Source organism: Periplaneta americana, chromosome 4 (assembly GCF_040183065.1).
Source record: "Periplaneta americana isolate PAMFEO1 chromosome 4, P.americana_PAMFEO1_priV1, whole genome shotgun sequence".
In the NCBI taxonomy this organism is placed as follows: domain Eukaryota; kingdom Metazoa; phylum Arthropoda; class Insecta; order Blattodea; family Blattidae; genus Periplaneta; species Periplaneta americana.
Window position 1 is genome coordinate 145,703,356 of NC_091120.1, and position 27,768 is coordinate 145,731,123.

Genomic DNA, 27,768 nt, shown 5'->3' on the forward strand with positions numbered 1-27,768 from the left:
TGATCGGGGATCGGAGCGGATCGGAGCGGATCGGATCGGATCGAATCGTATCGGTTCGGGGATCGGATCGAATCCGATCGGATTGGGGATCGGATCGGATCGGATCGGGGATCGGATCGGAGCGGATCGGATCGGATCAGGGTTCGGATCGGAAAAAAATATGAGATCTGTAGTTATACTGTTACTATTAAAGAGAAGAGATAATTTTATTATACACTAGTGGTCAATGCCTCAATTTTTTTTTTATTAGTCCCGTAGTTTTAGATGTTTATTTAAGAGTTTAAAAGTTGATGTAGGAGTTGTGTTGGGGATACTTTGTGACTTGGTTGAAATGTATGGAGAAATTCGGGTTTTACTTTTTTTTCATTTTATATAATCTTTATTTTTGTATATAAGTCCAATTTTTGTTTTAGTGTTTATTTAATGAGTTTTATTCTTGCTTATTTATTTGCTTTTATTTATTTTATATGTAAGTTTTAGCGTTATTTAATAATTTTTATCTTAATGATTACTTAATTTGTTGTTCTTTCGCAATAATAAGTTTTGTAAATTTATGGGAATTTGATTTGGTAATTTTGATTTATTATAGGTAAAATTTGTGCCAGGATCCGCGGTTATACAATGAATATAAGTAAATCTTTTTAGTTAAAGTAGTTAAGAGTTTTGTTAGAGCTTATTTTATTATTTTTGGGTGAAATCTTAATATTTATTATGACTTTATTTTATTTGAGGCTATGAAATCTTTTGTTTTAAAGTAGGATTAGATACCCTATTATTTTAGATATAAATTATTTTTAACTTGAGTAGTATTAGTTAGGGTCTTGAAACTTAAAGAATTTGGCGGTATTTTAGTCTTTTAGAGGAATCTGTCCCTTAATCGATAGTCCGCGTTGAACTTTACCAAGATTAATATAATTATACCGCCGTTATAATGAAAATCTTCTTAGGGTTAATGAAATTTTCTTAATTTAATTTTATAAATTATTTCAGGTCAAGGTGCAGTTTATGTTTTGGTGGAGATGGATTACATTTATATTTATTATTGGATTATTATTTGAAATTTTACTATGAAGTTGGATTTAATTGTAATTTTTTGCAGATTGTAATAGTGATTTTGGCTCAAAAATAATGTGTACACATCGCCCGTCGCTCTCATTATTTATTAGTTGAGATAAGTCGTAACATAGTGGTTGTACCGGAAGGTGTGGCTGGGATGATAATTTAATACGGATTAAATCTTTAAGTTAAGAATTAAATTTACAGTGATTAATTTTGTGGTGTAATTCGATATAATCTGAAATATTATATAATTTTTTTTTTCATTTTATTTTTATGTTAAAATTAATTAATTGTTTTTGTATATTGTTGTTGATTAAATTTTTTCAATTATAGTTTATTTTTACTGTAAAGGTTATATGATTAATTTATAAAAGTAGATTTTTGTTATACCTTGTGTATCAGAGTTTATTAAATTATATTATAAACTTTTTGTTTCCCGATTTTGAAGGATCTAATTAATTATTTTAGTTACTGTTTTATAATTATTAATAATTATTATTTAGTAGTGAAATGTTATTCGCCTTCAATAGTTTCTGGTTTTTCAAGAAATGAATTTAATTAATATATTATTATATTTCTATCTTTTTAGTTTTTAATTTATTAATATTAATGTTATCGAGGATAAGCTCTCTAACATATTTTTATAATTTTTTATTGGTGTTGGTTTTATAATAACTATCATTTTAAGTTTATTGAAATTTTATTTTATTTTTTTAGATTATGATTTATTAATATTTAATTGTTTTATTGGAATTTGTTATTTAGTTATTATTTATTTGTAATTATGATAGAATTAGTAATTTTGTAATTGTATTATAAAATTTTTGTTAAGATTTTAAAAGGAACTAGGCAAGTAAATTTATTCTCGCATGTTTATCAAAAACATCTTTTCTTGTATTTTAATACGAAATATGTCCTGCCCACTGATTAGTGTCGAAGGCCGCGGTATTTTGACCGTGCAAAGGTAGCATAATCATTAGTCTTTTAATTGTGGACTGGAATGAATGGTTGGACGAGGAATATACTGTTTCTTATTATTTTTGTTGAATTCAATTTTTAAATTAAAAAGCTTAAATTTATTTCTAAGACTACAAGACGCTATAGAGTTTATGGATATTATTTTATTTATTTTGTTTGTTTATTTTATTTAATATTTGATATATTTTGTTGGGGTGATGGGAAGAATTAATTAACTCTTTTTGTTTAATATACATTTATTTATGAATACTTGATCCAATTTTGTTGATTATAAGATTAAATTACCTTAGGGATAACAGCATACTCTTTTTTGAGGGTTCTCATTGATAAATGACCTCGATGTTGATTTAATTTGGGTGTAGAATTTCAAATTGTTTAGGTCTGTTCGACCTTTAAAATCTTACATGATCTGAGTTGAGACCGGCGAGAGCCAGGTCGGTTTCTATCTATAATAAATTGTATATCTTAGTACGAGAGGACCAGATATTTGGAATAATTTTTTTTTTTAAGATTATTATTAATTGCTACTGTTGTGGGAGATAAAGTGCAATGGATTTAGAATCTTTGAATAAAGATTTATTCTATAAATAATATTTACGTTTAGGGAGATTTTTGGTTTATTTATTATTTTTATTTTACTAGTTATTTTTGTTATAGTTGGTGTTGCCTTTTTAACCTTGTTGGAGCGTAAAGTTTTCGGGTATATTCATATTAGTAAAGGTCCTAATAAGGTTGGTTTTATTGGAATTTTGCACCCTTTTAGACATACAGCAGACATTTCTTTCTTGTCTAATTATTTATGTTATTATTTTGCTCCTGTTTTTAGATTATTTCTGTCCTTGTTAGTATGATTTGTAATTCCTTACTTTATTGGTTTTATTTCTTTTGAGTTGGGTTTATTATTTTTACTTTGTTGTACTGGGTTTGGGTGTATATACTGTTATAATTGCTGGTTCGTCATCTAATTCTAATTATGCATTATTAGGGTGATTACGCGCTGTTGCACAGACAATTTCTTATGAAGTTAGATTGGCTTTAATTTTGTTGTCTTTTGTATTTTTAGTAGGTAGCTATAATTTAATAATATTTTATGATTTTCAGGTTGACATTTAAATAATTTGTTTTACATTTCCTTTATCAATAATTTTGTTTACTACATGTTTGGCTGAAACCAATCGCACTGCTCTTGATTTTGCTGAGGGTGAATCAGAATTTGTTTCAGGTTTTAATGTTGAATATAGAAGTGGTGGTTTTGCATTAATTTGTTTGGCTGAATATGCTAGTATTTTGTTTATGAGAATATTATTTTCTATCATTTTTTGGGTAGTGATATTAATTCTATATTTTTTTATTTTAGGCTTTCTTTTCTTTCTTTTATATTTATTTGGGTTCGTGGCACAATACCGCGTTTTCGTTATGATAGGTTGATATATTTGGCTTGGAGGAGATTTTTTGCCCTTATCATTAAATAATTGACTGTTTTTCTTGGGTATTAAGATTTATTTATTTTTATTATTAATTTAAGTAAAGTTAATAGAAGATTTTAACTTCTTTCTTATGCTTTCAAACATATACTTTTCTTTAAAGCTTTTTAACTTTAAGTATTTAAATTATCTCAAAATTTTATCATCGGATCGGATCGGGGATCGGATCGGATCGGATCGGGGATCGGATCGGATCGGATCGGAAAAAAAATATGAGATCTGTAGTTATACTGTTACTATTAAAGAGAAGAGATAATTTTATTATACACTAGTGGTCAATGCCTCAATTTTTTTTTATTTGTCCCGTAGTTTTAGATGTTTATTTAAGAGTTTAAAAGCTGATGTAGGAGTTGTGTTGAGGATACTTTGTGACTTGGTTAAAATGTATGGAGAAATTCGGGTTTTACTTTTTTTTTTTCATTTTATATAATCTTTATTTTTGTATTTAAGTCCAATTTTTGTTTTAGTGTTTATTTAATGAGTTTTATTCTTGCTTATTTATTTGCTTTTATTTATTTTATATGTAAGTTTTTGCGTTATTTAATTATTTTTATCTTCATGATTACTTAATTTGTTGTTCTTTCGCAGTAATAAGTTTTGTAAATTTATGGGAATTTGATTTGGTAATTTTGATTTATTATTGGTAAAATTTGTGCCAGCATCCGCGGTTATACAATGAATATAAGTAAATCTTTGTAGTTAAAGTAGTTAAGAGTTTTGTTAGAGCTTATTTTATTATTTTTGGGTGAAATCTTAATATTTATTATGACTTTATTTTATTTGAGGCTATGAAATCTTTTGTTTTAAACTAGGATTAGATACCCTATTATTTTAGATATAAATTATTTTTAACTTGAGTAGTATTAGTTAGGGTCTTGAAACTTAAAGAATTTGGCGGTATTTTAGTCTTTTAGAGGAATCTGTCCCTTAATCGATAGTCCGCGTTGAACTTTACCAAGATTAATATAATTATACCGCCGTTATAATGAAAATCTTCTTAGGGTTAATGAAATTTTCTTAATTTAATTTTATAAATTATTTCAGGTCAAGGTGCAGTTTATGTTTTGGTGGAGATGGATTACATTTATATTTATTATTGGATTATTATTTGAAATTTTACTATGAAATTGGATTTAATTGTAAATTTTTGCAGATTGTAATAATGATTTTGGCTCTAAAATAATATGTACACATCACCCGTCGCTCTCATTATTTATTAGTTGAGATAAGTCGTAACATAGTGGTTGTACCGGAAGGTGTGGCTGGGATGATAATTTAATACGGATTAAATCTTTAAGTTAACAATTTAATTTACACTGATTAATTTTATCGTGTATTTCGATATAATCTGAAATATTATATAATATTTTTTTTCATTTTTTTAATGTTAAAATCAATTAATTGTTTTTGTATATTGTTGTTGATTAAATTTTTTTCAATTATAGTTTATTTTTACTGTAAAGGTTATATGATTAATTTATAAAAGTAGATTTTTGTTGTACCTTGTGTATCAGGGTTTATTAAATTATATTATAAACTTTTTGTTTCCCGATTTTGAAGGATCTAATTAATTATTTTAGTTACTGTTCTATAATTATTAATAATTATTATTTAGTAGTGAAATGTTATTCGGCTTCAATGGTTTCTGGTTTTTCAAGAAATGAATTTAATTCATATAATTATATTTCTATCTTTTTAGTTTTTAATTTATTAATATTAATGTTATGGGGGATAAGCTCTCTAACATATTTTTATAATTTTTGATTGATGTTGGTTTTATAATAACTATCATTTTAAGTTTATTAAAACTTTATTTTATTTTTTTTTTTATTTTTATTTTATTGTTTTATTGGAATATGTTAATAAATTATTATTTATTTGTAATAATGATGGAATTAGTAATTTTGTAATTGTATTATAAAATTTTTGTTAAGATTTTAAAAGGAACTAGGCAAGTAAATTTATTCTCGCATGTTTATCAAAAACATCTTTTCTTGTATTTTAATACGAAATATGACCTGCCCACTGATTAGTGTCGAAGGCCGCGGTATTTTGACCGTGCAAAGGTAGCATAATCATTAGTCTTTTAATTGTGGACTGGAATGAATTGTTGGACGAGGAATATACTGTTTCTTATTATTTTTGTTGAATTCAAATTTTAAATTAAAAAGCTTAAATTTATTTCTAAGAGTAGAAGACGCTATAGAGTTTATATATATTATTTTATTTATTTTGTTTGTTTATTTTATTTAATATTTGATATCTTTTGTTGTGGTGATGGGAAGAATTAATTAACTCTTTTTGTTTAATATACATTTATTTATGAATACTTGTTCCAATTTTGTTGATTATAAGATTAAATTACCTTAGGGATAACAGCATACTCTTTTTTGAGGGTTCTCATTGATAAATGGGTTTGCGATCTCGATGATGATTTAATTTGGGTGTAGAATTTCAAATTGTTTAGGTCTGTTCGACCTTTAAAATATTACATGATCTGAGTTCAGACCTGCGAGAGCCAAGTCGGTTTCTATCTATAATAAATTTTATATCTTAGTACGAGAGGACCAGATATTTGGAATAATTTTTTTTAAGATTATTATTAATTGCTACTGTTGTGGCAGATAAAGTGCAATGGATTTAGAATCTTTGAATATAGATTTATTCTATAAATAATATTTATGTTTAGGGAGATTTTTGGTTTATTTATTATTTTTATTTTACTAGTTATTTTTGTTATAGTTGGTATTGCCTTTTTAACCTTGTTGGAGCGTAAAGTTTTTGGGGTATATTCATATTCGTAAAGGTCCTAATAATGTTGGTTTTATTGGTATTTTGCAGCCTTTTAGAAATGCAATTAAACTTTCTACTAGGGAGCAGACATTTCCTTTCTTGTCTAATTATTTATGTTATTATTTTGCTCCAGTTTTTGGATTATTTCTGTCCTTGTTAGTATGATTTGTTATTCCTTACTTTACTGGTTTTATTTCTTTTGAGTTGGGTTTATTATTTTTACTTTGTTGTACTAGTTTGGGTGTATATACTGTTATAATTGCTGGTTGGTCATCTAATTCTAATTATGCATTATTAGGGTGATTACGCGCTGTTGCTCAGACAATTTCTTATGAAGTTAGATTGGCTTTAATTTTGTTGTCTTTTGTATTTTTAGTAGGTAGCTATAATTTAATAATATTTTATGATTTTCAGATTGACATTTGAATAATTTGTTTTACATTTCCTTTATCAATAATTTGGGTTACTTCATGTTTGGCTGAAACCAATCGCACTCCTTTTGATTTTGCTGAGGGTGAATCAGAATTGGTTTCAGGTTTTAATGTGAATATAGAAGTGGTGGGGTTTTGCATTATTTCTTTGGCTGAATATGCTAGTATTTTGTTTATGAGAATATTATTTTCTATCATTTTTTTGTTTAGTGATATTAATTCTATATTTTCTTATTTTAGGCTTTGTTTTCTTTGTTTTATATTTATTTGGGCTCGTGGTACATTACCGCGTATTCTTTATGATAGGTTGATATATTTGGCTTGGAGGAGATTGTTACCCTTATCATTAAATTATTGACTGTTTTTCTGGGTATTAAGATTTATTTATTTATGTAAAGTTAATAGAGATTTTAACTCTTTCTTATGTTTTCAAAATATACATTTTTTCTTTAAAGCTTTCTAACTTTAATTATTTAAATTATCTCAATTTTGTTATTATCGGATCGGATCGGGTCGGATCGGATCGGATCGGGTCGGTTCGGATCGGATCGGATCGGTCGGATCGGGTCGGGTCGGGTCGGGGTCGGGTCGGATCGGGTCGGGTCGGGTCGGGTCGGGTCGGGTCGGATCGGATCGGATCGGTCGTCGGGTCGGGTCGGGTCGTGCGGTCGATGTCGGGTCGAGTCGGGTCGGATCGGATCGGATTGAGGATCGGATCGGATCGATCCGAGTTAAGAGTTAAGAGTTTTGTTAGAGCTTATTTTATTATTTTTGGGTGAAATCTTAATATTTATTATGACTTTATTTTATTTGAGGCTATGAAATCTTTTGTTTAAACTAGATTAGATACCCTATTATTTTAGATATAAATTATTTTTAACTTGAGTAGTATTAGTTTAGGGTCTTGAAACTTAAAGAATTTGGCGGTATTTTAGTGTTTTAGAGGAATCTGTCCCTTAATCGATAGTCCGCGTTGAACTGTACCAAGATTAATATAATTATACCGCCGTTATAATGAAAATCTTCTTGAATGAATGAATGAATGAATGAATGAATGAATGAATGAATGAATGAAATAGCCTTTGATTTCCCGTGAAGGGCTATGGCCTCCTAAAAGGGGAGCTCTTTAGAGATCATGCGGTGAGCTAATCCGCATGACTAAATCTTCTTAGGGTTAATGAAATTTTCTTAATTTAATTTTATAAATTATTTCAGGTCAAGGTGCAGTTTATGTTTTGGTGGAGATGGATTACATTTATATTTTATTATTGGATTATTATTTCAAATCTTTACTATGAAATTGGATTTAATTGTAATTTTTTGCAGATTGTAATAGTGATTTTGGCTCTAAAATAATATGTACACATCGCCCGTCGCTCTCATTATTTATTAGTTGAGATAAGTCGTAACATAGTGGTTGTACCGGAAGGTGTGGCTGGGATGATAATTTAATACGGATTAAATCTTTAAGTTAACAATTTAATTTACACTGATTAATTTTTATCGTGTATTTCGATATAATCTGAAAATATTATATATTTTTTTTTTCATTTTTTTTATGTTAAAATTAATTAATTGTTTTTGTATATTGTTGTTGATTAAATTTTTTTCAATTATAGTTTATTTTTACTGTAAAGGTTTATATGATTAATTTATAAAAGTAGATTTTTGTTGTACCTTGTGTATCAGGGTTTATTAAATTATATTATAATACTTTTGTTTCCCGATTTTGAAGGATCTAATTAATTATTTTAGTTACTGTTCTATAATTATTAATAATTATTATTTAGTAGTGAAATGTTATTCGGCTTCAATGGTTTCTGGTTTTTCAAGAAATGAATTTAATTCATATAATTATATTTCTATCTATTAGTTTTTAATTTATTAATATTAATGTTATGGGGGATAAGCTCTCTAACATATTTTTATTATATTTTTGATTGATGTTGGTTTTATAATAACTATCATTTTAAGTTTATTAAAACTTTATTTTATTTTATTTTTTTTTATTTTTATTTAATTGTTTATTGGAATTTGTTATTAAATTATTATTTATTTGTAATTATGATGGAATTAGTAATTTTGTAATTGTATTATAAAATTTTTTTTAAGAATTTAAAAGGATCTAGGCACGTAAATTTATTCTCGCATGTTTATCAAAAAACATCTTTTCTTGTATTTTAATACGAATGCCCACAGATTAGTGTCGAAGGCCGCGGTATTTTGACCGTGCAAAGGTAGCATAATCATTAGTCTTTTAATTGTGGACTGGAATGAATGTTTGGACGAGGAATATACTGTTTCTTATTATTTTTGTTGAATTGAAATTTTAAATTAAAAAGCTTAAATTTATTTCTAAGACTAGAAGACCATATAGAGTTTATATATATTATTTTATTTATTTTGTTTGTTTATTTTATTTAATATTTGATATCTTTTGTTGTAGTGATGGGAAGAATTAATTAACTCTTTTTGTTTAATATACATTTATTTATGAATACTTGTTCCAATTTTGTTGATTATAAGATTAAATTACCTTAGGGATAACAGCATACTCTTTTTTTAGGGTTCTCATTGATAAATGGGTTTGCGATCTCGATGTTGATTTAATTTGGGTGTAGAATTTCAATTTGTTTAGGTTTGTTCGACCTTTAAAATATTACATGATCTGAGTTCAGACCGGCGAGAGCCAGGTCGGTTTCTATCTATAATAAATTGTATATCTTAGTACGAGAGGACCAGATATTTGGAATCATTTTTTGTTTAAGATTATTATTAATTGCTACTGTTGTGGCAGATAAAGTGCAATGGATTTAGAATCTTTGAATATAGATTAATTCTATAAATAATATTAATGTTTAGGGAGATTTTTGGTTTATTTATTATTTTTATTTTACAAGTTATTTTTGTTATAGTTGGTGTTGCCTTTTTAACCTTGTTGGAACGTAAAGTTTTCGGGTATATTCACATTCGTAAAGGTCCTAATAAGGTTGGTTTTATTGGAATTTTGCACTCTTTTAGACATACAATTAAACTTTCTACTAGGGAGCAGACATTTCTTTCTTGTCTAATTATTTATGTTATTATTTTGCTCCAGTTTTTGGATTATTTCTGTCCTTGTTAGTATGATTTGTAATTCCTTACTTTATTGGTTTTAATTCTTTTGAGTTGGGTTTATTATTTTTACTTTTTTTTACTGGGTTTGGGTGTATATAGTGTTATAATTGCTGGTTGGTCATCTAATTCTAATTATGCATTATTAGGGTGATTACGCGCTGTTGCACAGACAATTTCTTATGAAGTTAGATTGGCTTTAATTTTGTTGTCTTTTGTATTTTTGGTAGGTAGCTATAATTTAATAATATTTTATGATTTTCAGATTGACATTTGAATAATTTGTTTTACATTTCCTTTATCAATAATTTGGGTTACTTCATGTTTGGCTGAAACCAATCGCACTCCTTTTGATTTTGCTGAGGGTGAATCAGAATTGGTTTCAGGTTTTAATGTTGAATATAGAAGTGGTGGTTTTGCATTAATTTGTTTGGCTGAATATGCTAGTATTTTGTTTATGAGAATATTATTTTGTATCATTTTTTTGTTTAGTAATATTAATTCTATATGTTCTTATTTTAGGCTTTGTTTTCTTTGTTTTATATTTATTTGGGCTCGTGGTACATTACCGCGTATTCTTTATGATAGGTTGATATATTTGGCTTGTAGGAGATTGTTACCCTTATGATTAAATTATTGACTGTTTTTCTTGGGTATTAAGATTTATTTATTTAAGTAAAGTTAATAGAAGATTTTAACTTCTTTCTTATGTTTTCAAAACATACATTTTTCTTTAAAGCTTTCTAACTTTAATTATTTAAATTATCTCAATTTTATTATTATCGGATCGGATCGGATCGGATCGGATCGGATCGGATCGGATCGGATCGGATCGGATCGGATCGGATCGGATCGGATCGGATCGGATCGGATCGGATCGGATCGGATCGGATCGGATCGGATCGGATCGGATCGGATCGGATCGGATCGGATCGGATCGGATCGGATCGGATCGGATCGGATCGGATCGGATCGGATCGGATCGGATCGGATCGGATCGGATCGGATCGGATCGGATCGGATCGGATCGGATCGGATCGGATCGGATCGGATCGGATCGGATCGGATCGGATCGGATCGGATCGGATCGGATCGGATCGGATCGGATCGGATCGGATCGGATCGGATCGGATCGGATCGGATCGGATCGGATCGGATCGGATCGGATCGGATCGGATCGGATCGGATCGGATCGGATCGGATCGGATCGGATCGGATCGGATCGGATCGGATCGGATCGGATCGGATCGGATCGGATCGGATCGGATCGGATCGGATCGGATCGGATCGGATCGGATCGGATCGGATCGGATCGGATCGGATCGGATCGGATCGGATCGGATCGGATCGGATCGGATCGGATCGGATCGGATCGGATCGGATCGGATCGGATCGGATCGGATCGGATCGGATCGGATCGGATCGGATCGGATCGGATCGGATCGGATCGGATCGGATCGGATCGGATCGGATCGGATCGGATCGGATCGGATCGGATCGGATCGGATCGGATCGGATCGGATCGGATCGGATCGGATCGGATCGGATCGGATCGGATCGGATCGGATCGGATCGGATCGGATCGGATCGGATCGGATCGGATCGGATCGGATCGGATCGGATCGGATCGGATCGGATCGGATCGGATCGGATCGGATCGGATCGGATCGGATCGGATCGGATCGGATCGGATCGGATCGGATCGGATCGGATCGGATCGGATCGGATCGGATCGGATCGGATCGGATCGGATCGGATCGGATCGGATCGGATCGGATCGGATCGGATCGGATCGGATCGGATCGGATCGGATCGGATCGGATCGGATCGGATCGGATCGGATCGGATCGGATCGGATCGGATCGGATCGGATCGGATCGGATCGGATCGGATCGGATCGGATCGGATCGGATCGGATCGGATCGGATCGGATCGGATCGGATCGGATCGGATCGGATCGGATCGGATCGGATCGGATCGGATCGGATCGGATCGGATCGGATCGGATCGGATCGGATCGGATCGGATCTTGGAATGCACTTGCCCACATGGTAGGGAGGTTGGGATGGGCAGGGCGGAACTCGACATGCAGCCACCTCCACGTGGTGAGTTCTGGGTTGTTTCAGTTCATAGAGAATTAAACAAGCAAAGAGCTGCATCTCTTTTACAAACCAGTAAATCTACAGACATTGGCCTGTCGCATTTAAACACAATTAAATATAATCGACCTGGGCTGGGATCGAACCCGCAACCTCGAGCATAGAAGGCCAGCGCTATGCCAACTACGCTACGGAGACAGACACTCTGCTACTGTGAATGATGGTAAGAAAATGTACATTATAATAAAAGTTTAGTAACAGTAATTACACATACTAAATACTTAAGGTAAGAAGAATAGAATCGTCTTTTGTTTTCATTTAACAACAAATCGATTTTGTTTCTAGGAAAGATTGCTACATCGCTGTGAATTCATTAGCACTTGCCAACAGACGAAAACGCTCTTCCCTGCAGCTCTGATGACAGTCACGAGGAGACTGCCCTTATACCCCATCATCGAGCTATATATAAGTATATAGAGTGGCGATCGCACCGCCATATTTGAAAACTGTTGAACCTATATCCGCCATGTTTTAACTGGTCAACAAATGGGCGTGGTTTCTATAGGATAATACGGAAAGTGACTGTATAGATCATATTGCATCTTATGAATCTTATTTTATATCGCATTAACCCACATATTCCATTACTAACACTTCTTTATTTTAACAGCTGTCAGGAAACCCATGCAGCAACCGTTTATTCCATACATCTTACGTTAATATCGAAACTTTAAGATGTGGATACAAATGGGCGTGGTTGCTATAGGACGAGGCTGAAAAGACTGTTGCATCTTGTGAATCTTATTTTATATTGCAATATCTCATATATCCCATTTTTACCACTGGGAAGGGAACCCACGCAACATTTTATTCCTTATACCTTACATTAACATTAAAGCTTCAAAATGTGAAACAAATACAAAAGTGGGCTTGGTTCCTGTAGGATGAGTCGGAAGAGGTAGTGCAGGATAGCAGTATCTTGTGAATCTTATTTTATTTCGCAATAACTCTTATACCCTATTTTTACTGATACTTTTTTTTAATAGTAGTCAGTAAACCCAGGTAGCAACATTTTATTCTATACATCATAGTTAACTGGAATTGACATGTTTTCTTTTTTTTCTACTGCAATGAATCGTCGGTACAGTGAAACGTAGGTAATGAGCATATTCAAATGTCTAAATACAATTTTTTTTTTTTTTTTTTTTTTTTTTTTTTTTTTTTTTTTTTTTTTTTTTTTTTTTTTTTTTAATGGTAGCATTATGAAAATGCAGACGAGATCGAATACGCTTTCAGTGGAAAACACATAACCTTCAGTTTCGTCGGACAGACATAGGCTACATGAAGTCATATTTATGTCAGTATGTTATACAGACCTGAATTCTGGTGGCTGGTGATGTTCTACTGAATTTTCCTGTGCCACAGAAGAGAAAGCTTCTACGGTGGAAGCCTAGAAGTCCCTTTTCTTTTTAAATGAGATGGAAAATCGAATATATTTAGTATTGCATTGGGCAACAAACGTCTCCTCTCGTTTGCAAAATAGGCTACATGTGTTCAGTATCGAAATGTGCGGAACACAAAACACTATGTATTGTGGGAAACCATTTCTCTCTCTTCATTAGTGAAGCCCACAGCTTAGTTAACAAATCATTTTTCAGTGGGAATCTGTAAAAAGAATGAACATGTTACAGAATCTTTCTATCAATAACTGTTATGATATGTATAGTGATATCAAATTATGGCAGACTACTGACTTAAAATATGACATATTCTTTGTTTTGTAGCTTCGGTTGCTACAATTATAAGCAGAACACACAAAAGTCATCTTAATTACGGGATTTAAAAATCTCCACGTGCTTATACATCTCCTTCTGCTAAAGCGAGCTTACCAGTTAAAACATGGCGGTCGGCAGTTCAAGCTATTACCAGGGCGTTACCCTCCCTGCTAGTACCACCAAGAGCGCTGATACAAATGTGAACGGCCACTCTATATTCTACTTCTTTCTCGTTGTACCCTATCCCCGCGGTGCTCAGGTTTAAGGCGAAGTATGCGTCTTGTAGCAGCGTTGCAAAATACCTATTACTTAAACTGATAGAGGGCTGGCCTCGCATTCGGGAGGTCCGGGGTTCGATCCCAGGGGTCGGCAATCCTAACTGAGGTTTTTCATGGTTTTCTCAGTTATTTCTAGGCAAATGCCGGGATTGTACCTCTTGAAAGTCCGGCCATGGACGGCGATCCTTCCCTTAATCCTTTCATATGTGTGAGTGAATGCTGTATAATGTGTTAAATGTTTGTGTTGTACCGGAGGTGGCCCTGGCATTGAGCTGATCCCTCGTCAGGGGAGGCTCTCCATGTCCTTGTGTGGTCAAAAAGTATATAGGCTATGTGATCCATAGAGTAATTCCTCTCCCGACAGGTCGCGGCCCTGTAAGGCCCGGGTGGCGTGGGTCGTGTAAATGCACCTAGAAGGGAGAGGTTAAACTGAGAGAAAGAAGAAGAAGATTTACTGTTAATAAAAGTATTAAAATACAGTAGTTACTCTTAAACTGTAAATGTAACAGAAACAATGCAAAATTATTTGTTGCAACTGGAAAGTGTAATGTAGACATGTTCACAAGATGTGTGTTTGTAAATATGTTCAAAAGATAATGGTATCAAAAATAATATAAGGTGAAGATTATCCACAGACCTGAAAGGGGGTTGAACAACATGGTGAGTGCTTAAAATCCTTGTTTTGCAAGAGTTTCATACAGTAGAACCCGTCACCCTATTAACCGATTGCTGGATTATCCGACTATCTTTCTCTTGCTTTTTTGTTACAGACACATATATAGTCCGTTTTCTTCATATGTATGAAGTACAGGGACATCATTTTATTTTTACTAACATTTTTAATATTAACCTGGCTATACATTTAGAGAACCGGAAACACCGTTTGCTACCCCCTTCCACGATTTTAGTTCGATGATACTAGAGTAAAACACAAACAAATCACTTTACTAGGTATATTAGGGTAGAAAAGTAGTTCATCCATTTATGTAAACTAGGAAATATCGCGATTTTGAGTTCGATAATTTTCATTAGGTTTTTGTTTAATCAAAATACAGTACTGTATTAACAATAAGTGTTTTTACTCACGAACTGAGTTATCCATGCGAACGTATTCATTATGCAGTGTATATTATACTGTCTAAAGCACATTAGCGTACAATATAGAGATTGAAGTTAAATTGAAAAATAATCATAATATGGATATTTAAACACATTTTTGAAAATGGTGGCCGTTCATTTCGATACAGGCTTCAGTTCTTTTGTGCATATTATCGCACTACAGATTATTGCATCTATTTCCAATTAACAGTTTCGTCCTTCGTACTAGTAACTCATGTGAAATAATTCTGTATCTACTCTATAAAAGAGTACCTTACGTAGTGTAAATTCAATCTTCACTTCTGCCCGACCCGCACAGATAAAATTACTCAGACATGCTATCTACTGTCCGTCTATGTTGTTATGCCGCAGGATCGTAGATAGGGGGGAAATCACGTGACAGTTAATTACTTAACGAGGCCCTTTTATTTAAGTTATTTTAAACAGTTGTATAATATTACGTAAACGTCCAATTCCTAACAGAAATTAATGTTTCCAGAAAAGAGCTAAGACAGCCGAGCTCTTACAGAGGGGCGAGCAGAAGCAGGTGGGGGAAATCGGGATGCGACGTAGGCAAACGGACAGTACCTGTGCGAAAATATGATTCAATATTGAAAGCTCTTTCGTTACTGGAAAACGCGAACATATTTCTGGAACGTGCTATACTCACTAACTTAGTATTGTTTACATGCGGCCTTGGTTCTGTATGGAGGAAGTTGAACTTCATTAGTAGAAGGGGTGGGAGTGAAGTACAGTCAAAAACTCAGGTACAATAAAAATTGAAGTAAAAATAAAATGATGTCCCTGTACTACTATACGTTATATTAGTACCAGTACGTATTTTTTCTAGAGTATGTTATTACAAACCTTGACACTTACACAGTATGATCTCCTGTTAGATTTTCCGTACTGTAGAATTTCTATTTAAAATATATTCCATGAGTATCAAAAGAAAACGTGATGTGCTAAGTATCGAAAAAAAAAACGGAAATAATTGAGTGGTTCGGGAAAAGAGAAACGGTGGCTCATCTCGCATCAGAGTATGAGATTGGTGTTACAACTGTACGCGATTTAATTAAAATCAACAATAAAGTGTATAAAGTATATAAATCTACAACACGAGACCTATATTACTCCTATGTTTTTGCTGACAGCATTACAAGGAACTTCCTTGCCCCTTAAAATCCCGTCGTTGACAACCAGATTTGAATGAGTGAACTTTTGATTCACTATCTGGCGTGTTAAGCACAAGAACACGGAGGGAGTTAAGAAATGCAAGTATTATTCACTTAATTTACGAAAATATTTTATGGTATGGATTATCCGATTTTTTCGCTTAACCGTCCAGTCCACCCCCTTCATTACCACGGATAATAGAGCTTCTACTGTACAAGATTTTTTAGACAGTCCCTCGAGAATCTCTAATGTATTTATATTTTAAAGGAAATAAAATTATTGATTCGTTCTCTCGCATTGGCGAACTTCTGGTGTTAAAGACGAATGAGTATTACAATGGTATGGAAAGAGAGAGATTTCATGGCCTTCGGATATGTTATGGTGATTGTTTTGCTTTATGTTAGGAAGTTTTTTCTGCTTGTCATGCAGTTTTGGAATATACATTATAACGGGAAAGTAATAAAATATAAGGAAAATTAATGATTCGGAAGTGATTAATGTATGTATCAAATCGCCAAATTTCCAATTTAAATAATTGTGTTGTGAATATTTATAACAAATAAATGGTAACAATTTATGTTTTTAGTATTTGTAATTAGCGTGCTTAAAAGTAGTTATAGGCACGGAAATTTACTTTTAGGTATGCTAATTTATGGATGTGGAAATCAGTGACTTTTCGATACTAAAATGAGAATTGAAAAGTCGTCTTTATGAAACAACTCTCTGAAAAATAATAAAATTATTTCCGAGAAATATAAGCTCAAAGAAATTTTATGTTAGAGAACTTTTCCAGTTACACTATGCTTAGGATCCGTCTCCCAAAGGACTATTACCGAAATCGTTTCGTCTCGTATAATCTTTACTCATTCTTACATTCAGGTAAAATATCAGGAATAGTTTTCAATTTAGTGCTTAAACTTCACAAAATGTAACAAGGATAAAAGAAGCGGAAACACACACTAATTAGCAGACTCCGTTAAAGCAAGAGAATAAAAATATTATAATTTCTTCAGAAAAAATTAAGTACATTGAGGTATGATTAGAGTAACTGAACGAGATAAAAAAAAACTTCAAAATTGCTCCTTGGCTCCTGAGAATAACAAGTCAGCATATTCAAAGAAAAATCGGGCTTCCAATCTTGTAATGAGACTTGATTTATCAATCATTTAAGAACTAATTGCTGTATATTTTCCATTCTTAAAATCGCGCTCTCATAACTTGAAGGGTTGTCTACTGTGCTAAATCTTTCGCATCTCGCTAGTTAGTCTCTAAGGGCCCTATTCATAGACATTCTTAGCACGGGCTTTCGGTGGATGATCAGCGAACTAACGTTTTTCGTATTCATAAACCAGTGTCAGCGATATGATATGATATGAATCCTGTTTAGCACGCTCGTAGCCCGGGCTAGCGAAATGTCTATGAATAGCACCCTAATTGTTTGGATAGCCAGGTGACCTGGAAGATTAAGCAGTCTGGCCCTTTTGATAGTAGCAGAAAGTAGGCCCTAATTCCGAATCGTCCGAGATGTTAAGTGTCTGCTTACTGTCGGAATCCAAGCCGAGGAAACATAGAATATTATATTTTTATATTTGTTTTTTGGCTCCGGTTAATACCAGTGAATGGGACTAATTTAATAAGCCATGCAATTGTTAAATCTGTTATGGTAGTCCTAAATTAAGGAGCGGAGGAACGGGGAAAATACAAAGAATTTGCTGCAGATTGAATGCTGACCCTTCAGGTGAGTGGCTACTAGATTATTTCACTGTAATGCGGTTGTGCTGTGTACGTGCAAGACAAGGTAGGTTAATGCTTTTGAGTTCTCACAATAAACAGTAAAACCTACTTTTAACATTTCACATCACTGATTGAAGATTAAAAACAAGATGAAACTCTGAGATTATGAATGTCGGTTGATGATTGGAGCATTGGCCCACAGTTCCAATTTCTTAATTTCAAATTAACTGGAATCTAATGCAATTTGATATTTGTGATTATGACAGTAACTGTGCGATTTAAAATATACACTACACATTTGTAAACACTTTGAACCAGTAAATTTGAAGAAGAATGGAAACTTTACTGATTTTATTAATCAACTTACTATGTCTAATTTATGGTTTCGCTATATTGAAAGATTTACTTGTCTAAAATTACAACGTCATCTTTAACTATTTGAGCCGTTAGAATTTCATTCCTGTAAAACATTAAGAATGCAATTGAAGTTCGGAAACCAATTTTTTACAACTGTAATATTGAAATAATGTCTTCATAATCATACCTTCATAAAGGTAGACAGACAGACAGACAGACAGCTAGATGGATGGATGGATGGATGGATGGATGGATGGATGGATGGATGGATGGATGGATGGATAATTATTTGTCATCAACATTTATATTAGTTATGGTGTACCACAACTTATGTATAACGGGTTTCACCATTACTTTCTATTACATATACCTACAATTAGCATGCAATCCCGACAGCTAATAACTCTCTACTCTCGCTATTAACTTAACTGCAGTCAATTTCTTATCATTGATCTTAAATGTCCACCATCTGTTCGTTCCACACTTACGTTCCTTTCAGCATTCTAATCTTGCTAACTAAATTTATATATAATTCCGTCTTTCTACATTACATCTAACTTGTAACTTTTGACACGGTTATACTCATTGTGATCTTTTTTCTACCTAATATACGTCATTATAATCATTTTATTAAATATTGACATGATTATCTAGTTCACTTTAGTTTGATCATTAATTTCTTAACCACAATCAACACTCAGAAAAAACTACAGAAAATTGAAAATACTATGACTAAGATCATCTTTCAAAAACTTCACTACATCACTTTCTATGATTTATCTCTTTACAATAAACTTCAATCGGTAACTATATTTATTAACTAGCCATTTTTCAATTTATAACTTCCTAACTGATCTCTATATCTATGATCCCCTAAACACATTTTCATCACACTAAAACACAATTTAGGACATTAAATCGCCAAACTTCCTGTTCTAATTTCATTCAGACCTTTCATATTTATTTCTTACCCCTCATGCCAGATAGGTAGATATATAGACAGATATTTATTCTGCAATATTATACATACAGATGTACTACACTATCAGAACTCTCTCTTAAATCCAATGCACGGGTCTTTTGACCGTACGTACTTTACAAAATAAGTCCTACTTTGTAGGTTTCACCTTCCTCAACTATTTCTTAAAGTACGTTATATGAACCGTGCAGAACGCATTCTACGGACAAAAATCTAGGGTGCTATTCATAGACATTTCGCTAGCCCGCGCTACGAGCGTGCTAAACAGGATTCATATCATATCATATAGCTAACACTGGTTTATGAATACGTTTAAGTTATTCAGTTACAGCCTATATATCAAAGAAAGAATTCTGATATTTTTATATCGACTGTATCCATATCACCCTATAGCTTGACAGGAGAACTCACAATGACATCACAGAGGAATTAGAGAATTTAAGCATATTAGAATAGAATTGAAATGATCACGATGACATCACCATAAGGAGAGGATGAAGGTAAATAGAGCCCAAGAAGAATTTAACCTACTGTTTTCTATTAGAAAAGGTGACAAGCGAATCACCCACAATATTAGCTTGAAACTTTATTTTAACACTAGCCGTACCCGTGCCCTCCGCTGCACCCGTTAGAAATAAATATAAAGTAATTACATAATTAAAATAGAACATTTGATCCAGGGAACATTCGTGTTTGATATAAGGATAAATCGTTTAATATTTTACTTAATTTAAATTGTGTTTAAATAATTAAAATGCCATCATTTTGATCCAGAGACCACACATTTGGTGCAATGACAATTCCTTTAACATGTTTCTTAATTGTTATTACATCCAACCATAGTTTAATGAAGATTGACATCATTTAGTATTATTGTATAAACTTTATATTACTTGCTATATGTTTCCATTGAATTATGGTAATAACTTAATTTAACCCTAGTTTTCTACGTCTTCAGTAAATGGCGCTTGGCCCACTATGGTTCTGAACTCTTCAAATAACTTAAATAGTGATCCAGCATATATAGTGATATGTAATTATATTTCCTTCTTTCGAAAAAGTAAAAATTCACGATCTCCTTTGTACCATTGCCATGGAATGAATAAATGTGTGTTTTTCTTCCTACTCAAAAATTTTATAATTTGCACGTAGGAGGTTCTGCAGGAACAACAACGCTATAATTTGAGGCGGCGCTGAAAATGTATTATATTGTTATTTTAAAAATCTTGTATATCCTTAAATATCAGTCCTATCAAACTTTTGCATAGAATAAAACTTATCATTTTAAAGAAACTTTTGTTATGTAACATATTTCACAAAAATCAATAATAAGCGAGATATTTTGATTTATTTAATCCAGGCCCCCTTATTATCCCCCTTTTAAATAATGTATTTTGAATGTCATGTAGTCTATAATCTAAGTTACAACGAACTTAATTTATATTCCAATTTTCATCGAAATCCGTTCAGCCATTATTGCTTGAAAAGGTAACAAACATCCAGACAGACAGACAGACAGACATACAAACAAAAATTTCAAAAAAGCGATTTTCGGTTTCAGGATGGTTAATTATACATGTTAACACCAATTATTTTTGGAAAATCGAAAATTACCAGAAACATTTTGGCTACAGATTTATTATTAGGGCCTAGTATAGATTCGTAAGCGGGTAAATAGGCCTATTGCAAAAAGAACAAGTGACTACAGACCTGTAACTCAAGGTATGTGTAAAAAAGGGGGAACAATCTCTTTAAGTACACAAAATAAAAATATGAATACCGGTAACAAATGTAAGTACTATATCCATCAACGCATATTTGAGGCGGAAAATTTCTCACAATCTTGTACTTGATCCATGTTTGTTAACATAAAGTCAAGTGCTGTAAAACAAAATGAGCTGCAAACAAGTGATGAACAATACAGACATATATCAAAAGCCTGGTTTGAAATAGAGTCTAACATTCTGCATTTTAACGGTACATAAATAGGCCAAACTTCTACGTTGCGTTCACGAAAACAGACAAGAAAGCTCACAATACAGTACAGACCGATTTCCATCATCTATAGTACTGAACCTTCATCTCATTTTTCACAAATTTACGACATTCCCCCTTTTTGCAGTGGACTCTTCATGTGTTTTTTCATCAGAAGAAGCGGATGAATCCGAAGGGTCTAGTACAGAGATGGCCATAACGGAAGGGAGGTAAATATGATCCACTTCACCCTTTCCATAATATTTCGGACGTGTTTACATCATATGAACTCGACTTCTCTACCGCTTAGGGCTGCACAAAACTAATGCGGCATGCCATTACATTAAATATTTCAAATCAAATCAAATATGTAATAAAAGCATTCACACGGTCACTATAGTTTAGGACTCATAAATAATCACTTATAAGCTCTAGATCGCCTCGCCTACACTGTTTGCTCAGGACGAGTCTGTCTATATTAGGATGAACACTATTACTACATAAATACAGGGACATCATTTTATTTTTACTTCAATTTTTATTGTACCTGAGTTTTTGAATGTACTTCACTCCCACCCCTTCTACTAATGAAGTTCCAAGTATCCTCCAGACAGAATCAAGGCTGCATATATTAAACAGCACTGAGTTAGTGAGTATAGTACGTTCCAGAAATATGTTCGCGTTTTCCAGTGACGAAAGAGTTTTCAATATTGAACCATATTTTCGCACAGGTACTGTTCGTTTGCCTACGTCGCATCCCGATTTCCTGCTTCTGCACGCCCCTCTGTAAAAGCTGGGCTGTCTTAGCTCTTTTCTGAAAAGATTAATTTCTGTTAGGAATTGGACGTTTACGTAATATTATACAACTGTTTAAAATAACTTAAATAAAAGGATCTCGTTAAGTAATTAACTGTCACGTGATTTTCCCCCTTTCTACGATTCTGCGGCATAACCACTTGGACGGACAGTAGATAGCATGTCTGAGTAATTTTTATCTTTTCGGATCGGGCAGAAGTGAAGATTGAATTTACAGTCCGTAAGGTACTCTTTTATAAAGTATGTGCAGAATTATTTCAACATGAGTTACTAATACGAAGGACGAAACTGGTAATTGGAATTGCGTACAATAGTCTATAGTGCGATAATATGCACATTAGAACTGAAACCTGTATCGAAATGAACGGCCACCATTTTCAAAAATGTGTTTAAATATCCATATTATGATTATTTTTCAATTTAACTTCATTCTCTATATTGTACGCTAATGTGCTGTAACAGTACAATATACACTGCATAATTAATACGTCCGAATGGATAGCTCAATTCGTGAGTAAAAACACTAAGTGTTAATACAGTACTGTATTTTGATTAAAGAAAAACCTAATGAAAAATATCAAACTCAAAATCGCGATATTTCCTTCTTTACGTAAATCGATGAATTAATTACTTTTCTTCTCTCCTATAATTATTAAAGTGATTTGTTTGTTTTTTACGCCAGTATCACCGAACTCCAGTCGTGGAAATGGGTAGCAAATGGTGTTTCCCGTTCTTAATCGTTGATCCAAAGGTATAGCCAGGTTAATATCAGAAATGTTAGTAAAAATAAAATGGTGTCCCTGTATAAATCTCAACTGAACAGTTGAAGTATTGAATTTTACATTTATTCATAATAAAATAGTATTGTTCCCATGTTTCTTGGCAATTGAAACGAAACCTACAATTTATTCACTATATTCCACCATTTTACACACCCCTGATTACAGCTCTATGGTACCGATTTCAACTTCTGCTTGCTGAACGTACAGTGTTAGAAAAAAGTTTTGCAGCACAGATACTTTGGAAGTCCCAGAAAGGAGGCAGTGCGCATGATCAGAGGATGAGCGACCTGGTTCACAAGAGAAGGACTAATTGAGGTAATAAAATCAGTTTTGTTTCGTTGTGTGTCTGATCATGCGCACTGCCGCCTTTCTGGGACTTACAAAGTACCTATCTGTGCGACAATAGTAATATGCGTTACAAGAGCGGTATGTTGAAGTTTCCATGTTCGAGGAAAAGTTTGAAAAAGCGAAACGTAGTTTATTACATACCTGAAAGAGGAATTTCTGATTAGTTGCAATGAAATCTCCATCTTGGTTTCTGTTCAATGATGGCAAATTTGCAAAACAAAAATATCTATCTTCAACATTGTTGCTTTAAAATGTTTTCTGTGTTTACTATACTCCAGCAGGCCGTGATATACGTCTGTCTTCCCCCCCTCCCCAGTCTATAAATGCGAACTTAAAACAAACGGTAAGGTTATGTGATGATTTATTTTTCATTTTAATATTTTAACAATATTATTTATATAACATATTGCAGTAATAACATCGGCAAGTTTAATTTTGCCGGTCAAGGAGATGTTTAGGAATCTTGTTGATTTTTTCACGTCTTCCTTAATGTTACTTGCATCACGAATGCAGTAACTTTAGTGGAGTTGTAGAGTTTACTTAATTTTTGCAAATATTTAAAAACAATAATTAACAGTGCAATTTAGATGAAATTGCAGTGGTAAGTTTCCAATTTACAATTATTACTATATTGAACGTCTCTAAAAATAATATGTTAGAAGCATAAAACAGTAAAATCAATATGTCACTTAAGCGGTAAGAAGAGGAAAATTGTTATGTGTGTTAGGTTGGGAATACTGAATGTGGAATTTTAGACTTACTGCGGATTGGTTTTGTGCGGAAACCAAGCGAATACGCACGATCTCGCACAAAACTTTTTATAAGACTGTACACGCAGCCAGGTAGAATATTTGTGGAGTGAGAAATGAAGGGGTGATGTGTACAATGCCTGCGCGGGAACATTGTGCCCATCCCTGCTCTAATAGAATGCTCTGTGGAAGACGGCTCTTGATTCTTGTGGGTTAAATGGATCTTTTCCCGAAAATAAAGAAAGCTTCTCCTGAGACATTGTTAAGGTGTGAGAAGAATGATTTTGTCTGCCTATGGATGAATTCTTGTATAGTGTACTATAATCCCAGTTCTCTATGTAGTTGGGAATTTCGGACAAACCATGGTGCACTAACAGCAGATCGTTGCACTTTGTTTTGAAAAGAATGCAGTCTTCGAGTTTTGTTTGGCACTGCACCACTCCAAATTGGATATGCACAAATGATCAAAGGCCGAAACAACGAAGCGTACAATAGAACTGTAATATTACTTTGCAAAAATGACTTTCTCTTAATAAGAGGAAAAAGTTTTAAGAGTCTTGAGTAGGCCAGATTAAATTTAATGTTGATGTGGTACTTCCAAGTTAGTCTTCGGTCTCAATGAGCTCCAAAATAACTTAATGCAGCCGTGGCGAAAATGTCATCATGCGTCGAGCCACTGTGTAACCTGCAACGTGCATGGCACTTTTTGGAGGGAGACGGACACCCGAAGGAGAAGTGAAGCAACTGTCTGACTTATTAACGATTTTCATTTTCCTTACGTCAAGCACTTAAATATAATTTTATATAGTACAAGGCTACAAACTAATGTTTAGTACGTGTAACGAAGAAAGAAATGAACAAGAAAACAGGACACATTATCACAACCTAAAATTAACTGTCTTCAGAATGTCTCTGCGACAGAGTTTCAAAATCAGGAATTACGTCACTTACTGCCAGTCGTAGTTGATCACGAAGGTATTTGTCTATCAGTCGTGATTTAAATTTGGTTTTTACTATTTTCATTGTTGAAAATAATTTTTCACAAACGTAAGTTGTAACGAACATGGCTTCAAAAGAGCAAGCGAAAGAACGAAGCTTCGGATATTTATTTTTTTTGGCAAAGATTTGAAAAGTTCAAAATGTGTCAAGTCCTTACATCTAGCTTTCATTTAACATCACATAGTAAATCAGTGAGTCCAAATTGAAGATCTAACCGCATTATTCGTACATCTGCTGAAAAAGGATCGACCTACAGAGATGATATGATGATGATGATGATGATGATGATGATGATGATGATGATGATGATGATGATGATAATAATAATAATAATAATAATAATAATAACGGTGGTGGTAATAATAATAATAATAATAATAATAATAATAATGGTGGTATTGCTCGCGTAAGAAACGATTACCGAAAACCAATGTTGGCGTTGCTGTCTGTTTTGACGTGTGTATGTAGGCACGCCGAGGGGGGAGAGGAGAGAGCCGATGGAAGTACTGTCTCTTTCAAGAAGATGAACACATGAGGACATCGCTGTGGAAATAAAGAACGTAGCAAGAGAAAAATTAAACGCGCAACATATGTTTACGAATGAAATAATGATACCGTACGATACAAGACACGTATTCACATGCAATGGAAGAAACTAAAGTTGTAATGTAACTTATCACAACGTAAGACTGATTCTATCGATGTTATTTCTCTTCCGACTGTACTCTTGAATATCATTCAAGTTATCTCGTGACCTTTCCTGTCGCCCGCTCTCCCTTATCGCAGTGTTTGATTCGCATTCCTTCCGTCGGTAATCCGTACTTGCGAGACCTATAATAATAATAATAATAATAATAATAATAATAATAATAATAATAATAATAATAATAATAATAATAATACTTAACCTTTTAATGTTTCATCAGTAACATGCAGTATAAAATGCTGTTTTATGTTATACAACCGTTTTCTTCGTAATATTTGTGAACAATTCATATATTTAATATTCTCATCATATTGGCAGCAAAAAAAAAAAATGTGTCCTTCCATCCTACTTGAAACTTTCGTTTTTGTAGACGTATATGGTTTCGAGAGAGACATTGCGACGATACGCCACTCGCAGGTCAGAGACAAACACAAATGGAACGGAGTTTGAATCCAGTGAGTGAGAGGGTGGGGGTTGTGGGAGGTAGGAAGCAAGAGAAATGCATAGCTATCATTGCGAGCCACAATGTGCTCGCGAGTCACATTTTCGCCAAGGCTGACTTAATGGAACAAACTATTCCTTGTTGAACGGCAGTTACCCGACCAATCTACGAAGCGCACTTCTCGAGTTAGGATCGAGCGAATACGCCCGAGCACGGTTTTGGTATAGCTACCTCGATGAATTAATACCCTATCGCTGTCAAAGCGGACGCTTCTCTTTGGAAAGATAACAGAAGAGTTTGTTTATTGACATCGCTTCAAAAGCAGGAAAGCTGTAAACATGTTCACCTATAATACGTTAGCATTTTCAAATGATATGCCGTTCACCGCTGTGGAGTAACGGTTAGCATGACTAACCGCGAAACGAGTGGGCCCGGGTTCAAATACTGGTTAGGACCACCTGGTTGAGGTTTCTTCCGGGTTTTTTTCCCTCAACTCATTAAGAGTAAATGCTGGTTAACTTTCGGCGATGGACCCTGGATGCATTCGGCCGGCATTATCACCTTCATGACATTCAGACGCTAGATAACTACATTAGCTGATAAAAAGTCGTAAAATAAACCGAAAATGACATCTATGGCAACTCCTCATGGAGTATAAACAACGTTGTCGTACATATATCGAGTTGATTGATGGCAAGTACAAGGGTTAGTAACTTAAATCTTAATTTTAATTAAAAGTCATAGCTTAAAAGTTATTCACTGTAGAGGATTGTGATATTTTTGTAAAAATCAATGTATTGATATCAGTAATTGTAAATAGGAATAATCTTTATAACGAAAACGTGACAACACCGCTTTATAATACACGTATTGAAGCCAATAATATATATATATATATATATATATATATATATATATATATATATATATAGGCTATATACGAGTATTTACCATCACTTACGGAGCTTATTTCCGAAGACATTCTGACAAAAAAGTGCCATATAAACATTTGTCCTAATCTCCATATTTTCATAGTTACATTAATTTGAAGATGTTAGTAAAATACTTTTTTTCTTTAGTTTTAAGGGTAAAAAAAAATATTACAAATAGAGAATTAACTATTCAGAAGTGACATTTCTTTAATTGGCTAGTGCTCTGAAGCAAAGAATATATTGTTAATTGCTTTGTACAGATTTTGTTTTTCAATTTTTAACTAAAAATTACATCATTCTTACGCACTTAATACAAAAATTGTTACAAATCATACGACTTTGGGAACTTGATTCTATAGGGCCGTATTAATAGACATTCTTAGCGCGGGCTTCCGGCGGATGATCAGCGAACTAACATTTTTCGCATTCATAAACCAATGTTAGCGATATGATATGATATGAATCCCGTACAAGTAACCAGTCGATAACCGGGGCTGTTTAGCACGCTCGTAGCGCAGGCTAGCGAAATGTCTATGAATAGCACCCTTACAGTTTAATTATGCATCCTAATGTACATCTTAAAGAATTTACAAGAGCGGGGTCATAACAATACGTAAGAGAATATAATTTTCTAGCTAAAAATGAAAAACAATCTGTACGAAGCA

General features: G+C 33.2%; 2 long non-coding RNA genes and 3 pseudogenes across 2 annotated transcripts in view; 4 read left to right on the forward strand and 1 right to left on the reverse strand.

The window, feature by feature from the left end:
* LOC138698266 (uncharacterized) overlaps window positions 1–2,564 on the forward strand; it is a 30,151-nt gene extending 27,587 nt beyond the window's left edge. The window contains exon 2 of the long non-coding RNA XR_011331808.1: window positions 2,417–2,564. This is a non-coding gene — a long non-coding RNA (uncharacterized lncRNA). The remainder of the gene's footprint in view (window positions 1–2,416) is intronic.
* Window positions 1–9,507, reverse strand: part of LOC138698267 (uncharacterized) — a 37,140-nt gene extending 27,633 nt beyond the window's left edge. The window contains exon 1 of the long non-coding RNA XR_011331809.1: window positions 9,395–9,507. This is a non-coding gene — a long non-coding RNA (uncharacterized lncRNA). The remainder of the gene's footprint in view (window positions 1–9,394) is intronic.
* LOC138698761 (NADH-ubiquinone oxidoreductase chain 1-like) lies at window positions 2,676–3,561 on the forward strand (annotated as a pseudogene).
* Window positions 6,203–7,103, forward strand: LOC138698763 (NADH-ubiquinone oxidoreductase chain 1-like; annotated as a pseudogene).
* Window positions 9,508–9,599: 92 nt separating the features above from the next.
* LOC138698956 (NADH-ubiquinone oxidoreductase chain 1-like) lies at window positions 9,600–10,538 on the forward strand (annotated as a pseudogene).
* Window positions 10,539–27,768: the final 17,230 nt, after the last annotated feature.